Source organism: Choloepus didactylus (genome assembly GCF_015220235.1).
Source record: "Choloepus didactylus isolate mChoDid1 chromosome 11 unlocalized genomic scaffold, mChoDid1.pri SUPER_11_unloc1, whole genome shotgun sequence".
NCBI classification, from domain to species: Eukaryota; Metazoa; Chordata; class Mammalia; order Pilosa; family Megalonychidae; genus Choloepus; species Choloepus didactylus.
In genome coordinates, this window is record NW_023637577.1 from 3,313,190 (window position 1) to 3,331,409 (window position 18,220).

The following is an 18,220-nucleotide window of genomic DNA, read 5'->3' on the forward strand; positions in this document are numbered from 1 at the left end:
CACTTCCATATGAATTTGATGACTAGCCTTTCCATTTCTACAAAGAAGGCTCCTGGAATTTTGATTGGGACTGTGTCAAACCTGTAAATCACTTTGGGTACCACTGACATCTTAACCATGTTACATCTGCCAATCCATGAATATGGGATATGTTTTCATTTCTGAGGACTTTAATTTCTTTCAGCAATGATTTGTAGTTTTCCTTGCAAAAGTTCTTTACAACCTTGGTTACATTTATTCCTAGATATTTCATTCTTTTAGTTGCTATTGTAAATGGAATTGTTTTCTTGATTTCCTTTCTGATTGTTCATTGCTAGTGTAGCAATACCACTGATTTTTGTTGATCTTGTACCACACCACCTTACTGAATTCACTTATTAGCTCTAGTAACTTTCTTATAGATGCTTCCAGATTGTTATTCATTCTTTTGACAATTATTTGCGTACCTATCACGTGCCAGACTTTGACAAGTACATGAATATCTACCAAGTGCCAGAGGCAGTTCTAAGCCCTCAGGATACAAAAATAAATGGGGTGGGGGGATAAAACTACAATTCCCAGAATGTCTTGTTCTGCGCCTCTTTCCTACTGGGTGCTTCTTTCCACTAGTCTCTTTCCCACTAGTTCCCTACTGTGCGTTTTTGTACCTGTTTGGTCAGCCGACAGCGTCCTTGAAAGTTTGGGAAGTAGTTGTGCAGAGAAGCCCTGCCCCCTCACTTGCCATTTCTCTCTCTCTCCTTACGAGATGTACTACAACTCCCACAATGCCCTCGTAGGGCACCGCATAAGGGGGCCGCCCCCTCCCGGCCTTGCCTGGGACGACTACAGTTCCCAGAATGCCCCTCTTCTCTTCTTGGGTGTTATTGCCCCTTTTCCCGTTCGGGACGCGGTAGAAGCCAGCGAGAGTGCCAGGCTTGGGGTCGTCTGTGTCCTTCCCCGGGGCAGAGACGAGGCGGTGACTTGCCACTTGGTCGCTGGGCCCGGGAAGGAGCGTAAAGGCCGCCGTCCCTCCTGTCCGGTTCACCTCACCCTTCCTTCCTATCTTACTCTTCCTGCGGCCGCCTGGACGGCTCCGGGACTGTCTGTCAGGGGCAGGGGTGACGGTCGCGGCCGCCCGGGCTGTGGCGAGGCCACGGCCCTCGGGGCGGCGGTAGCGGCGTCAGCGCTGGGGAAGAGGAGGGAAAATGGCGTCGGAGCTGGAGCCGGAGGTGCAAGCCATCGACCGGAGTTTGCTGGAATGTTCGGCTGAGGAGACCGCGGGGGTGAGTACCGGGACCTGGGCGTGTAGGTCGGGCCCTCGCTGGTGGTGCCGGGAGGGAGGAATCGGCTCCTGGATATCCCGGAGCAGCCCGGCCCTGACTTGGTGTAACGACCGCTCCGGCCTCTTCGGCCTCCTTAGTCTTGTCTTGTGGAGTAAAGGCCCGAGGAGGCCACCGATCCTTACCCTCTCCTTCCTTTCCTTTCAATCCTTAAATGGTCCCAGAGATGCATAGTGCTCCGGCCACTTTTACTTTCCCCTTCTGTCCAGGCCAACAAAGAGCTCTTGCAGTATTCTTCCTTTCCCCCACCTTCCCATTATGTCGCCAACACACAGGCCTTTGCCCTTTATTCCAGCTCTTGGAAGATGGGAGGGAAAGAGACGATTCCTAGCGATTTGGTGTCAACGCCCTAGTTTGACGTCCTGATTCCTTTTCCTGAGGTAAGCGGAGCCGTGCCTCCTCCGCTGAAACATGCCACATTAAGCGAGCCCCTACTCTTTTTCTCTGGGGCTGTCCTTGGTAGGCACCAAGGATGCAAGCGACACTGTTCTCCCTCATTGTTCCCTACTGTGCGTTTTTGTACCTGTTTGGTCAGCCGACAGCGTACTTGAAGGTTTGGGAAGTAGTATCTGGACACATTAACTAATTGTGTGAAACTAGTAGTGGAGGCTAGGAGATTTGAAAAATAATTTCTCTAGAAGTTGGGGGTAGTTGGATGGAGAAAAAATGTTAAATAACTTTGAGCAAGTAGCCTTCAACAAATAGAAGCTAACAGTGAGAGGGTTGGCCACAGCGTAGTGGGAGTAGTTATGCCCCAAACTTAAACCATTCAAATCAAGAATTGTACTGAAATTTGAAATATGCTAAATATAACTAGCAGAATTGTAAAATGATTACTTTAATAAAACTCAATGACTTCTTTCCCCAAAAAGGACAGGGAACACCTATTAGAAAAGATTGTCCAGAATGTTTATGAATGGACCAAAACAACTTAGGCCACACCCCTAAGGCCTGCAATTTAGAAAGCTGCTAGGAAGGGAGTGACTTCTGAACACAAGTCAATAATCTTAATGTTATGAACAAAATTTGAGGGGAGGTACAGTGGGGTTATTGGTCAGTGACAAGCTGTCTTAGGTGACTTAATGACACTAAAGTCATGGGGGAAATAAACAACAGTAGGAGTAGAGGTGAAAAGTGTGAAGAAATAGACTGCCTGTTCAATGATGATGTTTTTTTTTTAACCATGTCCTGACATACATGTTTAGTCCAGCTCTGTTTTCATTTACTTTCTGTGTAATATAGTAACAGCTCAAGGATTTTTAGCCCCCATCTGCCTTTCATTTACTAGAGAAATTTGAAAAAGCAAATGAAAACTGTTACAAGTAAGCAGTAAAGTAATAATAATAACAGCCATTCCTTATCCATGATCTCTTCTATTGATATCTAATCATTTACCTCAGAGTTTTTTGGTGTGTTTTCACTCTCACTGAATTTTGTGGCATCTATTGGCCCAGTGGTGTAGGATACTTACTCTATTATAACTAGTCTAAAAGTGCTAATTATTGAGTGAATAGAGCTCCAACTTGTTGAGGATCCTGAGGAAACCAGTTATAAAGCCGGGGCTGGAGGCCAACACTCCTGGTTCTTGTGCAGTGACATTCTCAAGTGGCTGCAGTGGAGAAAATAAAGGAAATGTAATAAGTTTATTAATTTGGACTTTAAAATTTGAGTTTGTGAAGATCAACAAACTGATATACATTTGGCATTTGTTTACTTTTTAAAATGGCTTTCTGAACAATAACATAAAGGAAGAAAAATGTTTAGTCTGAAGGCCAACAAATTCCTTCAAATAAAGAATGGGCAAACTAATATTAAAATATAAGGTCTCCTCGCCCAGGGGAGTGAATCTCCCTGGCAACATGGAATATGATTCCCAGGGAGGAATCTAGACCTAGCATCGTGGGATGAAGAACATCTTCTTGACCAAAGGGGGGATGTGAAAGGAAATGAAATAAGCTACAGTGGCAGAGATATTCCACAAGGAGCCTAGAGGTCACTCTGGTGGGTACTTTTACGCACAATATTGACAGCCCTTTTTAGATTCTAGTGAATTGGAATAGCTAGCAGTAAATACCTGAAACTATCAAACTACAACCCAGAACCCATGAATCCTGAAGATGATTGTCTAAAAATGTAGCTTATGAGGGGTGACAATGTGATTGGGAAAGCCATCTGGACCGCACTCCCCTTTGTCTAGTTTATGTATGGATGAGTAGAAAAATGGGGGAAGGAAAACCAACCAACCAACAAACAAAGGCACCCAGTGTTCTTTTTTACTTTAATTGCTCTTTTTCACTTTAATTTTTATTCTTGTTATTTGTGTGTGTGTGGTAATGAACATGTCAGGGATTGATTTTGGTGATGAATGCACAACTATGTAATGGTACTGTGAACAAGTGAATGTACGATTTGTTTTGTATGGCTGCATGGTATCTGAATATATCTCAGTAAAATGAATTAAAAAAAAAAGGTCTCTCCTCAGCTAATGTAACCTGTCTTTACTTTGTGAAGAGTTTACTGTCTGTATTGAGTTATTATAGCATAACACTTAGAACTAAACTCTCAGTTTAGGTTCCAGGACAGCCCTTTTCACAAATTAAGATGAATTAACAAAGTTTCCCTCTCAGGTTGAAAGTAAATTTTAGAGAAGGTAAACAAGTAAAGAAAGCAGTTATTGCAGCCTTTAAACCTCTGTTACTGATAATTTGTTGGGATCACATCCGTTTAAAATTGAGCACTAGTATTGTTTTTCCAAACTTTATTTACACAGTGTCTTATTTCTAGTATGAAGAGGAAGGACTTTTTGTGATCCTATCTGTCCTAACTAGTATGCTTCGGAGATAAAAAGCTTCTAAGCTGACTCTGAATATTTTAAGCTTTGGATATTGTGCCGGTTTGGATGCATTATGTCCCCCAGAATGCCATGCTCTTTAATGAAATCTTGTGGAGACAGATGGATTAGTGTTGATTAGGTTGGAATCTTTGGATTAGGTTGTTTTCATGGAGATGTGACCCACCCAACTGTGGGTAATATCTTTGATTAGATTATTTCTATGGAGGTGTGGCCTACTCATTGAGCATGGGTCTTAATTAAATCACTGGAGCCCTGTAAGTGCTCAGACAGGAGCTCGGTGCTGTAGCCAAGAGAGACATTTTGAAGATGGCCACTGAAGATAGATTTTTGCTAGTCCAGAGTTTGCCTTGGAGAAACCAAGAGAACACCCCCAGATGCCTAGAGAGAAACATCCTGGGAGAAAGCCATTTTGAAATGCAACCTGGGAGCAAGCAGATGCCAGCCACATGCCTTCTGAGGTAACAGAGGTTTTCCGGATGCCAACGACCATTCTTCTGTGAAGGTATCCTATTGTTGATACTTTAGCTTGGAACTTTTATGGCTTTAGGACTGTAACTTTGTAACCAAATAAACCCCCATTATAAAAGCCAATCCATCTCTGGTATTTTGCAAAACAGCAGCATTAGAAAACTGGAATGGATATTAATGTGGCCCTTTCTTCAGTCTTCTCTTTTTCTTGATAGAATTGATTCCATCACAAGTATGACTTTCCACACTTCTTGGCGCTTCCCTTTATTTATATTTCATGCTCCTTAGATTTGATTATAATATCATGTTCCAATGAGTAATTATTATTTAAGAATTACATACATTGTTTTTCCCTAAATATAAAAGAATTACATGGGCACTGTAGAAATTTTATATTAGGTTACAGATTTACAGTTCTGAAGCCATAAAAGTATCCAAACTAAGGCATCAGCAAGAGGATACCTTCACTGAAGAAAGGCCAATGGCATCCAGAACACCTCTGTCAACTGGGAAGGCATGTGGCTGGTTGAAGAAAACAATGGCATCCGAAACACCTCTGTCAGCTGGGAAGGCATATGGCTGGCATGTGCTGGTTGTGTTTCCTCCGGGGTTGCGTTGCTTTCAGCTTCTGATTCCTGTGGCTTTCTTCTCAAGCATCTGTGGATTCTCACTTAACTTCTCTGGGGCAAACTCTTAGCTTAACATCTCCAAATGTCTGGGTCTGTGTCAGCTCTCTTCAAAATGTCTCTGCCTTTTATCCTCCCATAGAGGATGCCAGTAACTTTAAGGCCCACCTTGAATGGGCAGGGTCACATCTCCATGGATATAATCTCAGTAAGTCTGCACCCACAAGAATGGATTAAAGATCATAGTCTTTTATGGGGTACATAACAGATTCAAACCAGCACAAATGGTTATGTATTTTTTTTGCTTAAAAGTTTTTTTTACAGTTTTATTGATAGAAAATTTTATTGAGGTAAAATTCGCATACAATTTAATTCATTGGTTTTTAATATATACACAGAGTTGTGCAACCATCACTGCAATCGATTTTAGAGCATTTTCATCATCCTCCAAAAAGAATCCCGGAACACATTAGCAACCATGCGCCCTTACCCCCCAGCCTCCCAAATCCTAGGCAACTGCTAACCTATTTTCTGACTCTTACAGATTTGGCTATTCTGGACATTTCATATCATTGGAATCATACAATATGTGGTCTTTTGTGACTAGTTTCTTTCCCTTAGAGTATTTTCAGGGTTCATCCATGTTGTAGCATGCCCAGTATTTCATTCCTTTTTATTGCCAAATGATATTCCATTATGTGGCTATACTACATTTTATTTATCCATTCATTAGTTGATGGGTACTTGGGTTGCTTCCACCTTTTGGCTGTTAGGAATAATGCTGCTGTGAGCATTAATGTACAGGTTTATGTGGAGACATTATTAATTCATTTCTCTTAGGTATATACCTAGGAGGGAACTTGCTGGATCAGTGGTAACTCTATGTTAAATGGTCCAAAGAACTGCAGGACTTTTTTCTATTCTAAGTCAGCTGCACCTCTGTTACATACCCACTATCAGTATATGAGGATTCCAATTTCCCCACATCCTTGTCAACACTTGTTATTGTCCACCTTTTTTATTATAGCCATCCTAGTGGATTTGAGGTGGTAGCTCAATGTGATTTTGATTTGTATTTCCCTAATGACTTGTGATATTGAACATCTTTTATAAGCTTATTGGCCGTTTGTATGTCTTTGGAGAAGTGTTGATTCAGATCCTTTGTCCATTTCTTAATTGAATTGTCTTTTATTATTGACTTTCTGTATTTATTTGTAAATGCTCTCATTTAGTTTTTAGAGCTCTTAATATAATTTGTGTAAATTTTTGCTTAAATTTAGCATGCAGTAAAAGGAAAGCTTCTGCAGATAGCAGGTTACAGGGGTGGGATGGAGTTTACTGCATAATGGGTACAGGGTTTCTGTTTGAGGTGATGAAAAACGGGTAATGGATGTTGGTGATGGTAGCACAAAATTGTGACTGTAATTAATACTACTGAATTGTACACTTGAAAATGGTTAAAATGGGAAATTTTGAGTTGTATATATGCTACTACACTAAAAAGTTGTGTTTTTTTTTTTTGTTTTTAAAGGAAAGTTCTTGGAAACATTGTCATATGTTTACTTTAGTGGAATGAGTTGGCAGTTCCTTTACTTCTCTTATTGAGGATTTCTAATATGATAGTGAATGCTTATTACGTTCTTGTGTACATGGGTGTGACACCTCCAAGTGTCTGAAATAAGCTGAGGTTAAAATCAAGTAATTAGAAATCTTAATAATTTTTCATGTCAAAGAAATAGTTACAGTTAGCATATGTGGTTGAGAACCAACATGAGAAGCTATAGATTTTATTCTTGAGATATGTGTGAGCCATTATCCTGAAAGGCAGTCAAATTTTTTCTTCCTGCTTTCTTTCTCCTTACTACATTTATTATTTTTTTTAAATAAAAATATTGCAATCACAGATTCAGTATCTCTGGAGTAAAGTTCTTATGGAAATGTACTTTGCCTTATATATTAAGTGTGTAAATTTAATCAGGTTGAAATGCATGTAATAGATCCCCAATCTGTTAGGTGGTTTTCATTTTTTCACATTAATAGTATTAAATTTTTAAAGGTGGGGAATGTATGCCTGCTTTTACTCTTTATGAATGAAAAATTAAGCAATAAGATTGAAGGAATTCACCTATATGATCCCCAAAAGTTAAAGAAAATTAATTGCCTCTGAGAATTCTAATCTACAACACATTTAAAGACTTTATTTTAAAAGTAATTTTTGTTTTTCTGATATTTTCCATTCCCATTTCTCCTAAAACTTCACTTTTGCAGAATTTTAATCCAGGGAGAATAAAAAATTCTGCTTTCTAAAAAAAATTATGTAGTCTTATGGCTCCAGTAACATTGGCAACTATTATCAGAAACTGGTTAAGGAAAAAGAAATACAAAATATTTTATTAGTAAACAAATAAGTACTTCTTTCTAAATATCATTTTGTTATATATTACTATAAATTATTATAATTATATAAATTATTAATACTGAAAAATCTGGTTTAATAAAATAAATTGCTTAGGATAATTTGACTACATTCATATTTTGGAAAAGGGTTTGCTAATAATGGGTGAAATTTTGGACATTAATCTTTGGCTAACAAAAATGTTTTTTAGCTCAAAGAATAAGATTCTAATTTACTTATTACTCTTTTACTATTGATTTCTTTTGTTGATTTTATAATTTCTGAATTTAAAGTATATATATAGTATACGTATAGTATATGTATATTGTTGTTTTTTTTTTTTTTTTTTTTAATTCAGTGCCTCTTCTCTGAAGGGAGAGAATCTTTGAAACCTATACGATTGTCTCCCAAGAAGTGCTGTTGTTTGAAGAGCAATTTAGTCTCTTTCCTACTTTTATAAAGCAAGCACAACAAAGTTAGTGACTTTTGGAAAAAAGCAGTTTTGCCTTAAGGGTGAAAACCTTTTCACTGTTTTCTCTGTTAGAAGCTTCTGTCTAGTCACTTAACTTATAGACAAGATTTTTATATTTTTAGTATGAGTTGTCTGAAAATATGAAATTGAATAGAAAGTTAGTATATGGTATCTCATGAATATTTAAAATCTCTCTGTTATTTTAGAAGGAAAAAAGTAGACTGAAGATTGCACAAGTAATAGTTAAAATGAAGACTTTATATTGTCTTCTTACGTTAGGCATCCTTGGACATAACCTTATTTTTTAACAAGGATTTAATTGGAACTTAGGTTGTAATCCTTAGGTAAACACTGGATCCCTGAGTTGTCTTAGCAATTCAGTTAACTGTATTATAGTAAAAGTGAGTAATTTTATTTCATGTTTTTTTATTTTCTGTTTTTACTTGGCTTAGAGCCAAAATGACTTGTAATTACACAAAGGACTATATGAGAAATAAACATATAGGCAGAGTTGACAGGGGAGTTAGGGATAAATAACAACAGAATAAAGGGAAAGATTTAAGACTTAAGGAAATAGAGAAGAAAAAAAAAAGAAAGGAGATGCTTTGAAGGGTACTTTATGTAGGGCTTATTTGGTTTGGTTTGTAGAGACCTGAGATCTGATCCGTGCTGCAGGCCTGGATCTGCTTTATCTCTGCTTTCATTAAAACCACATAGAGCATCTTTCTGGAGTGTCAATGTTATGTGACAGTAAGTAGTATAAACATATTTATAGTCATTCAGTTAACAGATTTTATTAAATTCCCATTTAAGCCAGGTTCTGGTTTAGAGCCTGGAGAGTATGGCAAAGGGAGGTGGGGATGGAGAATAGGCTGAGAAGGCATCTCAGAGAAAGTCAAAACATAAACTGAGATCCGAAGAATGAGTGGAAAATAGCTTTGTGAAATGGAGAGAAGAGCATTACAGGTCGGGAGGAAGAGACTGGAGAATGTGATAAAGGCAAAGGACCTTGTAATACATGTTGAGGGCCTTGGACTCGATCCTAAATACAATGGGAAGCTGACGGGCATGATCAGATTGGCATTTTGCAGGATCACTCTAGCATCAAGGTTGGAGAATGGATTGCAGAGGGGCAAGACTAGTGGGAACCCAAGTTAGGACATTGTTGGCTCTAATCTTGTCCAAGTTGTGGGGGTTGGACTAAGATAGTAGAGGTAGTGGCTGTGGAGATGGAGATAAAGAAATGGATTCAAGAAACATTGAAGAAGCCTAAAGGACGAGGCATAATGATTGAATGTTGGGGACAGGAAGAGGGAAAGTTTTCAGGTTTTTCTAGTTTGGATACCTGGGTAGGTGCTGGTATAGGCCACTGAAATAGAAAAATGGGAAGAATAACAGGTTTTTATGGGAGATTCATTGGTTCAGTTTTGGACATGTTGAGTTGGTGCCCATCAGATGTCTAAGTTTAATTGTCACAGGCTCTTTGGACATAAAGATTTGAGAGACAGAAAGATTTGGGAGTGGGGTGGGGGGAGTGTTTTTAGGAAGAAGAATATAGAGGAAAGGGCTTGGAGAGAGGCTGATTAGGAAAAAAAGGTATGATTGATAGAAGAGTCTCCTAAGGATTGACATATTCATAAGAGATTGAGAGATAAACTGCTAGTCAATGAAAAATACAACTAGTGTATTGCTGTTCAGGTTCACTGCCTGTTATTCCTATAGGCAAACTGACATAAAAATCCAAATCACAATCAGAATATCATTAAAGTAAGGCATTAGAAAGGAAACCAGATGAGCTTAGTGGCTACTGTCTTTAATGATTTGTTGTGATCACTTTCTTGTACAGCCTACAGAAGGTTGCTTCAAGAATCATTTTGCCAAGTGGGGCTCATTTCACTTTAATTTTATTTTCACTGTAAATAAAGCAGAATTTTAAAATACTTGGCATTTTAATAGATGAAAGTTATAAATTAATTTTACCCTTTTGGAAAGAAAAGATTCAGTGTCAAGTGTTATAAACAAAACAATTTATAAGCCTCTTTTATAAATATGATTTTTTTTAAACTTAAAGTAGTATGGGAGGTTTGTTCAAATTACCAGTTTGGTGACATTGATAAAAAGTGTTCTTTCCTTTTTATTTTTCTTAAAGACATGGCTACAAGCAACTGACCTCACCAGAGAAGTGTACCAGCATTTAGCCCACTATGTACCCAAAATATACTGCAGGGGTCCCAACCCTTTTCCACAGAAAGAAGACATGCTGGCATAGCATGTTTTGTTGGGACCAAAGGAATGGTACCTTTGTGGTGAAGATCCTGCGTTTGGATTTTCAAAACTTGAACAAACAAGCCTTCTCATCTTTGTGGTCGTGTTTTTAAAGTAGGAGAGCCTACGTACTCTTGCAGGTAAAATGTAATTTTCTTTCTAAAAGGTTCGTGTTTTTGTTTGGCATCTTTTTTTTTTCCTGAGATTTTTGTGTTAACATTTTGAAAAATAATACATATATTTGAAAGTTCACACAACAGATATGTCCAGTTTGATAAAGAATTAAAAAATAAACATTCATATTATTATTTTCCAGGTCAAGAAATAGAATACCACAGCATTCTAGAAGCCCACCATGTGCTTCTGCCTCCTTAATTAACTGCTGTCTTGGCTGTTATAGTAATCACTCCCTTGTTTTTCTCCACAATTTTTTAATTTCAGTGATTCTTTTCAATGTTCATATTGTCCCAGATTTGGTCATTGGGAGCCCTTTCACACTAGCTTATTTGTCCTTTTCATATGCCTTCATTAGTTTTTGAGTGCTTCTTTGTTTTCTGGTACAAGATGTCCGCTGCTCACTTTATGCTTACCCTGACCAATATCTGCAGCAGCCATTTCACCAAGGAATTTCATTTTAGTTGAGAATGGTATCTAGAAACCAAGATCTGGATGCTCTATGTACTTATCGCTACTAGGATGACTTTTTTAAAATGTGTTGGTGAGAACTGAGTTCACAAGGGTAAAAAATGGAGAATAAAGTACCCTATCCCCTTTTTGACTCTCCATTCTCACCTATGTTATTGTTAACATTTTTGATTGTATCCTTCCAGAAATGCTCTATGCACATACAGGCCCATAACACACATATGTGCAAATATACATACATGTGTTTTATATACTGGGCTAAATTTTCTTTTCTTTAACAAAATCTTGATGTCTTTTCGTATCAGCTTGTATAGTAAGAAAATATTTCATTGTGTCAATGTCCTGTTGATGGAAGTATTGTTTAGCATTTTTTTTCTTAAGACTTTTCCCTGTGATACTTAAATTTGATAAATTTGATTTTGGTTAAACATGTAGATTGTTACTGGTAACCTCTGTTTATCAGTATGGTTAGAGTACTAGGACAGATCATTTCCTATATTTCAATATAGATTTTTTGTGTTTGTTTTCCCAAAATCCTCTTTGAGTCCTTTATTCATGTTTGAGTAGTGGAGTAGTAGATCTGGTTTAAACTCTTGATTTTACACATGAGGAAATTGAGATCCACTTGTCCTAGCTATGTCCTTTGCAGCAAAGGATCCAGTTCCAAATATCCATTTGAGGGCCATCTTTTAATCAGCAGTCTGGACCATGTTCTCAGTTTTTCTTTCACTTTCATGATCTTGACACTTGACAATTACAGGCCAGTTATTTTGTAAAATGTCATTCAATTTGGGTTTGTCTGATATTTCTTCATGATTGGATTCAAGTTGCATGTTTGGCAGAAATACCACAGAAGTGATGTGTTCTCATTGTGCCCTACCTGGTTGTCATTCGATTTTGATTTGTTCCATAATATTAGTTTAGTAATTGATGGCAGTGAATTAGATAGTTTTGTTGTTGATGTTGCTTTAATTTTGTTTCATGTTCTTGACTAAAAGAAAATTAGCCACCCTTTTTGTTGTTGTTTTTCCACTGGTCACCGAAACTCAAACATCTGGGAACTGTTACGCAGTACCACTCTGATTCCTAAACAGAAAATCAAATTGCATTACGATGTTGTTTTCTGTACCACAAAGTTCATTCATAGAAAAATAAACAAAAATCTGTGTTTGGACTATGGAAAGAACTGTTGACAACTCAGAATTGTAGACTTGACCTGAATCTTTTTTTCCTTCATTTTTCTCTGTTAGACTGGTCTATAAGCTACTATTTCTTTTTTCTTTTTTTTTTTTTTAATCTTCATTTTATTGAGATATATTCACATACCACGCAGTCATACAAAACAAATCGTACTTTCGATTGTTTACAGTACCATTACATAGTGGTACATTCATCACCCAAATCAATCCCTGACACCTTCATTAGCACACACACAAAAATAACAAGAATAATAATTAGAGTGAAGAAGAGCAATTGAAGTAAAAAAGAACACTGGGTACCTTTGTCTGTTTGTTTCCTTCCCCTATTTTTCTACTCATCCATCCCTAAACTAGACAAAGTGGAGTGTGGTCCTTATGGCTTTCCCAATCCCATTGTCACCCCTCATAAGCTACATTTTTATACAACTGTCTTCGAGATTCATGGGTTCTGGGTTGTAGTTTGATAGTTTCAGGTATCCACCACCAGCTACCCCAATTCTTTAGAACCTAAAAAGGGTTGTCTAAAGTGTGCATAAGAGTGCCCACCAGAGTGACCTCGTGGCTCCTTTTGGAATCTCTCTGCCACTGAAGCTTATTTCATTTCCTTTCACATCCCCCTTTTGGTCAAGAAGATGTTCTCCATCCCATGATGCCAGGTCTACATTCCTCCCCGGGAGTCGTATTCCACGTTGCCAGGGAGATTCACTCACCTGGGTGTCTGATCCCACATAGGGGGGAGGGCAGTGATTTCACCTTTCAAGTTGGCTTAGCCAGAGAGAGAGGGCCACATCTGAGCAACAAAGAGGCATTCGGGAGGAGGCTCTTAGGCACAACCATAGGGAGGCCTAGCCTCTCCTTTGCAGCAACCATCTTCCCAAGGGTAAAACCTGTGGTAGAGGGCTCAACCCATCAAACCACCAGTCCCCTATGTCTGTGGTCTTGTTAGCAACCATGGGGGTGGGGTAGGCGAATACCCCTGCATTCTCCACAGGCTCCTCAAGGGGACACTACATCTTTTTTTTTTTCCCTTGTTTTTCTTTTTTTTTTTTTTTTTAACTTTCCCTTCTTTTTTAAATCAACTGTATGAAAAAAAGTTAAAAAGAAAACAAACATACAATAAAAGAACATTTCAAAGAGACCATAACAAGGGAGTAAGAAAAAGACAACTAACCTAAGATAACTGCTTAACTTCCAACATGTTCCTACTTTACCCCAAGAAAGTTACCTAATATAGCAACATTTCTGTGAACTTGCTCCTACTATATCCATCAGAAATTAACACACTATAGTCATTCCTGGGCATCCCCAGAACGTTAAATAGCTTATCTGTTCTTCTTGGATTATTGTTCCCCCTTCCTTAATTGATCTCTATTGCTAGTTCCCCTACATTCTACATTATAAACCATTTGTTTTACATTGTTCAAAGTTCACATTAGTGGTAGCATATAATATTTCTCTTTTTGTGCCTGGTTTATTTCGCTCCGCATTATGTCTTCAAGGTTCATCCATGTTGTCATATGTTTCACGAGATCGTTGCTTCTTACTGCCGCGTAGTATTCCATAGTGTGTATATACCACATTTTATTTATCCACTCATCTGTTGAAGGACATTTGGGTTGTTTCCATCTCTTGGCAATTGTGAATAATGCTGCTATGAACATTGGCGTGCAGATATCTGTTCGTGTCACTGCTTTCCGATCTTCCGGGTATATACCGAGAAGTGCAATCGCTGGATCGAATGGTAACTCTATATCTAGTTTTCTAAGGAACTGCTAGACTGACTTCCAGAGTGGCTGAACCATTATACAGTCCCACCAACAATGAATAAGAGTTCCAATTTCTCCACATCCCCTCCAGCATTTGTAGTTTCCTGTTTGTTTAATGGCAGCCATTCTAACCGGTGTTAGATGGTATCTCATTGTGGTCTTAATTTGCATCTCTCTAATAGCTAGTGAAGCTGAACATTTTTTCATGTGTTTCTTGGCCATTTGTATTTCCTCTTCAGAGAACTGTCTTTTCATATCTTTTGCCCATTTTATAATTGGGCCGACTGTACTATTGTCATTGAGTTGTAGGATTTCTTTATATATGCAAGATATCAGTCTTTTGTCAGATACATGGCTTCCAAAAATTTTTTCCCATTGAGTTGGCTGCCTCTTTACCTTTTTGAGAAATTCCTTTGAGGTGCAGAAACTTCTAAGCTTGAGGAGTTCCCATTTATCTATTTTCTCTTTTGTTGCTTGTGCTATGGGTGTAAAGTCTAGGAAGTGGCCGCCTAATACAAGGTCTTGAAGATGTTTTGCTACATTATCTTCTAGGAGTTTTATGGTACTTTCTTTTATATTGAGATCTTTGGTCCATTTTGAGTTAATTTTTGTGTAGGGGGTGAGGTAGGGGTCCTCTTTCATTCTTTTGGATATGGATATCCAACTCTCCCAGCCCCATTTGTTGAAAAGACCATTATGACTCAGTTCAGTGACTTTGGGGGCCTTATCAAAGATCAGTCGGCCATAGATCTGAGGGTCTATCTCTGAATTCTCAATTCGATTCCATTGATCTATATGTCTATCTTTGTGCCAGTACCATGCTGTTTTGGCAACTGTGGCTTTATAATAAGCTTCAAAGTCAGGGAGTGTAAGTCCTCCCACTTCGTTTTTCTTTTTTAGAGTGTCTTTAGCAATTCGAGGCATCTTCCCTTTCCAAATAAATTTGATAAGTAGCTTTTCCAAGTCTGCAAAGTAGGTTGTTGGAATTTTGATTGGGATTGCATTGAATCTGTAGATGAGTTTGGGTAGAATTGACATCTTAATGACATTTAGTCTTCCTATCCATGAACATGGAATATTTTTCCATCTTTTAAGGTCCCCTTCTATTTCTTTTAGTAGAGTTATGTAGTTTTCTTTGTATAGGTCTTTTACATCTTTGGTTAAGTTTATTCCTAGGTACTTGATTTTTTTAGTTGCTATTGAAAATGGTATCTTTTTCTTGAGTGTCTCTTCAGTTTGTTCATTTCTAGCATATAGAAACATTACTGACTTATGTGCATTAACCTTGTATCCCGCTACTTTGCTAAATTTGTTTATTAGTTCTAGTAGCTGTATCGTCGATTTCTCAGGGTTTTCTAGATATAAGATCATATCATCTGCAAACAATGACAGTTTTACTTCTTCTTTTCCAATTTGGATGCCTTTTATTTTTTGTCTTGCCGGATTGCCCTGGCTAGCACTTCCAGCACAATGTTGAATAACAGTGGTGATAGCGGGCATCCTTGTCTTGTTCCTGATCTTAGAGGGAAGGCTTTCAGTCTCTCTCCATTGAGTACTATGCTGGCTGTGGGTTTTTCATATATGCTCTTTATCATGTTGAGGAAGTTTCCTTCAATTCCTACCTTTTGAAGTGTTTTTATCAAAAAGGGATGTTGGATTTTGTCAAATGCTTTTTCAGCATCTATTGAGATGATCAATTGATTTTTCCCTTTCGAGTTTTTAATGTGTTGTAATACATTGATTGATTTTCTTATGTTGAACCATCCTTGCATGCCTGGAATGAACCCCACTTGGTCATGGTGTATGATTTTTTTAATGTGTCTTTGGATTCGATTTGCAAGTATTTTGTTGAGGATTTTTGCATCTACATTCATTAGGGAGATTGGCCGGTAGTTTTCCTTTTTTGTAACATCTTTGCCTGGTTTTGGTATTAGATTGATGTTAGCTTCATAAAATGAGTTAGGTAGTGTTCCATTTTCTTCAATGTTTTGAAAGAGTTTGAGTAAGATTGGTGTCAGTTCTTTCTGGAAAGTTTGGTAGAATTCCCCTGTGAAGCCATCTGGCCCTGGGCATTTATTTGTGGGAAGATTTTTGATGACTGATTGGATCTCTTTGCTTGTGATGGGTTGGTTGAGGTCTTCTATTTCTTCTCTGGTCAGTCTAGGTTGTTCATATGATTCCAGGAAATTGTCCATTTCCTCTACATTCTCCAGTTTGTTGCCATACAGTTGTTCATAGTATCCTCTTATACTTTTTTTAATTTCTTCAGGATCTGCAGTTATGTCACCTTTTTCATTCATGATTTTGTTTATATGGGTCTTCTCTCTTTTTGATTTTGTCAGTCTAGCTAGGGGCTTGTCAATCTTGTTGATCTTCTCAAAGAACCAACTTTTGGTGATATTTATCCTCTCTATTTTTTTTTTGTTCTCTATGTCATTTATTTCTGCTTTAATCCTTGTTATTTCTTTTCTTCTACTTGGTTTAGCATTGGTTTGCTGTTCATTTTCTAGCTTCTTCAGTTGATCCATTAGTTCTTTGATTTTGGCTCTTTCTTCCTTTTTAATATATGCGTTTAGTGCTATAAATTTCCCCCTTAGCACTGCTTTTGCTGCATCCCATAGGTTTTGGTATGTTGTGTTCTCATTTTCATTCGTCTCTATATATTTAGCAATTTCTCTTGCTATTTCTTCTTTAACCCACTGATTATTTAGGAGTGTGTTGTTTAACCTCCAGGTATTTGTGAATTTTCTAAGTCTCTGATGGTTATTGACTTCTAATTGTATTCCATTGTGGTCAGAGAATGTGCTTTGAATAATTTCAATCTTTTTAAATTTATTGAGGCTTGTTTTATGTCCCAGCATATGATCTATTCTGGAGAAAGTTCCATGAGCACTAGAAAAGTATGTGTATCCTGGTGCTTTGGGATGTAATGTCCTGTAGATGTCTGTTAAATCTAATTCATTTATCAGATTGTTTAGGTTTTCAATTTCCTTATTGGTCTTCTGTCTGGTTGATCTATCTATAGGAGAGAGTGATGTGTTGAAGTCTCCCACAATTATTGTGGAAACATCAATTGCTTCCTTTAGTTTTGCCAGTGTTTCTCTCATGTATTTTGTGGCACCTTGGTTGGGTGCATAGACAGTTACGATTGTTATTTCTTCTTGCTGAATTGCCCCTTTTATTAGTACGTAGTGGCCTTCTTTGTCTCTCAAAACATCCCTGCATTTGAAGTCTATTTTATCTGAGATTAATATTGCTACACCTGCTTTCTTTTGGCTGTAGCTTGCATGAAATATTTTTTTCCATCCTTTCACTTTCAGTTTCTTTGTGTCCTTGTGTCTAAGATGAGTCTCTTGTATGCAACATATTGATGGTTCATTTTTTTTGATCCATCCTGTGAATCTATATCTTTTAATTGGGGAGTTTAATCCATTTACATTCAACGTTATAACCATGAAGGCATTTCTTGAATCAGCCATCTTATCCTTTGGTTTATGTTTGTCATATTTTTCCCCTCTGTCTATTAATATCCTTTATTGTACCCATACCGAGTCTGTTTAGTACTGAACCTTTCTCCAAGTCTCTCTGTCCTTTCTTTGTTTCTCTGTCTGTAGGGCTCCCTTTAGTATCTCCAGTAGGGCAGGTCTCTTGTTAGCAAATTCTCTCAGCATTTGTTTGTCTGTGAAAAATTTAAGCTCTCCCTCAAATTTGAAGGAGAGCTTTGCTGGATAAAGTATTCTTGGCTGGAAATTTTTCTCACTCAGAATTTTAAATATATCGTGCCACTGCCTTCTTGCCTCCATGGTGGCTGCTGAGTAGTCACTACTTAGTCTTATGCTGTTTCCTTTGTATGTGGTGAATTGCTTTTCTCTTGCTGCTTTCAGAACTTGCTCCTTCTCTTCTGTGTTTGACAGTGTGATCAGTATATGTCTCGGAGTGGGTTATTTGGATTTATTCTATTTGGGGTTCGCTGAGCATTTATGATTTGTGTATTTATGTTGTTTAGAAGATTTGGGAAGTTTTCCCCAACAATTTCTTTGAATACTCTTCCTAGACCTTTACCCTTTTCTTCCCCTTCTGGGACACCAATGAGTCTTATATTTGGACGTTTCATATTATCTATCATATCCCTGAGGTCCATTTCGATTTTTTCAATTTTTTTCCCCATTCTTTCTTTTATGCTTTCATTTTCCATTCTGTCATCTTTGAGG

The 18,220-nt window shown here is 37.8% G+C and overlaps 1 protein-coding gene across 4 annotated transcripts in view; it reads left to right on the forward strand.

The window, feature by feature from the left end:
* The first annotated feature begins 1,121 nt into the window (after positions 1–1,121).
* LOC119524465 (NACHT, LRR and PYD domains-containing protein 1-like) overlaps positions 1,122–18,220 on the forward strand; it is a 29,489-nt gene continuing 12,390 nt past the window's right edge. For 3 of the 4 annotated variants that reach the window (XM_037823156.1, XM_037823155.1, XM_037823158.1), the window contains exons 1-3: positions 1,122–1,262; positions 1,615–1,699; positions 10,284–10,539. The gene's annotated coding sequence lies outside the window, so the exon portion shown is untranslated. The remainder of the gene's footprint in view (positions 1,263–1,614; positions 1,700–10,283; positions 10,540–18,220) is intronic. The other variant, XM_037823157.1, reaches the window with a different exon arrangement.